Raw genomic sequence first — 2157 nt, forward strand, 5'->3', positions numbered from 1 at the left:
TTTGTTTCTTGACGTAGGGTCCAAGTCTCCTGGATCACGTTCGGTGAGAAAATCACGTTCCCGAAGGTTTCATTCCGTTTGGACTCCGTTGGATATTCCTTTTCTTCGAAACCCTTATATAGGCAAAAAGAGCAATTCTGGGCTGGGCCTCTGGTTAGTAGGTTAGTCCCAAAAAATAATATAAAAGTGGATAATAAGGCCCAATAATGTTCAAAACAGTCGATAATATAGCATGGAGCAATCAAAAATTATAGATACATTGGAGACGTATCAATGTCTCCAATTGCATTTGCACACTCCAATCCCATCCCTGTACTTTCTTGCAAATTACATGCTTTACTTTCCACTGCTCATACACCCTTGCCATGCTTTCTTGAAATGTATTGTGAATGCTTAAACTTGTGCGGAAACTCCACCTCAACTTGAACAAATTTAAAACTGCTACTTTTGCTTGTTGAGGGTCTAATCACCCCCTCTAGACACCTCTTCTCGATGCTTTCAACAGCACCATGTCCACCATAGAGTACCCCCACACGAGCAGTTTTTAAAGCAACTGCAGTGCCCAAAGCACGAAGACCACCACAGTGAACCCAAACTCCATGTTTAAAGCAGAAGAGCAACTGTTCTCACGTTAGATTCTGTAGCTTTCGTCTATAATCCTTTGCTCTTGCATCACTGTGTTTACTCATACCAACTAATTTCGAATTTGAAGGATCCAATTGAAACTCCAATGGCGCAACATGTATGTTTTAAACCCATTTCTTTAACTAGATTGTTGTTCTAACTTTTGCTCTATGTTGATTTCAGTTTCAGTTGTATAAACATTTATGTTCTCATGTCATGCACATTACAAGTGTTGCCGATGCTGTGTAGTTTCCAACACTTATGTTCTGTCTATGCTGTTGTGTCTTAAAAATATATGATTTGAACTGTGTATCTATCTTGATTTGGCAACATAAACTAGAATGATATGGACAATATAGTGACCATAGTACATATATATATATGTTTGTTTCATGTTGTTATCATTATCACCTTACTACTGAACCGGTTTACCAAAATGAGTTTCATATACTCCATGCTAAGCATGTGATGTGTCTGCTTGTTTCTCTTGTAGAATGCGGACATAATATTGGAGAAGAGCACCCCATTATGCAATGGTAGAGAAAGTAATACAGATAAGGTTCAAGATAGTGAGACAACCTTGTTGGTCTCCACGAAAGTTGATAAAAACAATCTTGTAGACAATGAGACAACCCCAAAGTCATGCATTGATGTAGTGTTCGACTTACCGGCCACTACCACTGGCACAAGCTCTTCGAACTCGCTGCCTGAATCACTTCGGCTTCTTCAGTCTTAGCTACAAGCTGAAAGGCACCAGTCAGCTATGTTGTGGCAAGAAGCCGAAGGACTGAGGAAGTCCCTGCAGAATTCAGTTGCATACTTTATAGTGCAACAACAAGTGCTGGATGATTTTAGCGCCAAGCAAGAGAAAACTAATAAGATTGCTAAGCTTCTTGCCAGCATGGTGGGTATCCAGGATATCATTTCTTGAGCTCTTCTGAAGTGGTTTCAGTTTTGGACTTGTTTTGCTACCGCATTTATTTTCACTGGTGGCCAATTTAGACACCCAGTGTATGTACTATGCTACTTTGTTCACTATATTTTCACTGGTAGCGAACTTCGATGCCCAGTGGATGTAATATTTGTAGTAGCCATAATAGCCTAGCGTAAGTTGCTTGCTTATTTATTTCCTTGTTGTCTTGTTTATTTGTTTGCTTGTAGTTAGTGCAGTTCTTTTTCCGTGGGTTGCTAGTGGCCGCAATAACCTATTTTTCAAAACTAGCCCACAATAACCATGGGCTACATATTTACTGTAGTGACCATGGGCCTCCTATGGGCCGTAGAAACAATGGGCCTTCTACGAGCCGTAGAAACAATGTGCCTTCTATGGGCCATAGAAACAATGTGCCTTCTATGGGCCATAGAAACAATGGGCCTTCTACCGACCGTAGAATCAATGGGCCTTCTACAAGCCGTATGATCGATTGGCCAAACATGGGCCAATAACGGACTGCATTATGGGTCGTAAATGGGCTAGAGTTGGAATCATCCGTTCATGGGCCGACCATAATGGGTCGTCATTAATCGGCCGTA

This window comes from Triticum dicoccoides, chromosome 3A, assembly GCF_002162155.2.
Source record: "Triticum dicoccoides isolate Atlit2015 ecotype Zavitan chromosome 3A, WEW_v2.0, whole genome shotgun sequence".
NCBI classification, from domain to species: Eukaryota; Viridiplantae; Streptophyta; class Magnoliopsida; order Poales; family Poaceae; genus Triticum; species Triticum dicoccoides.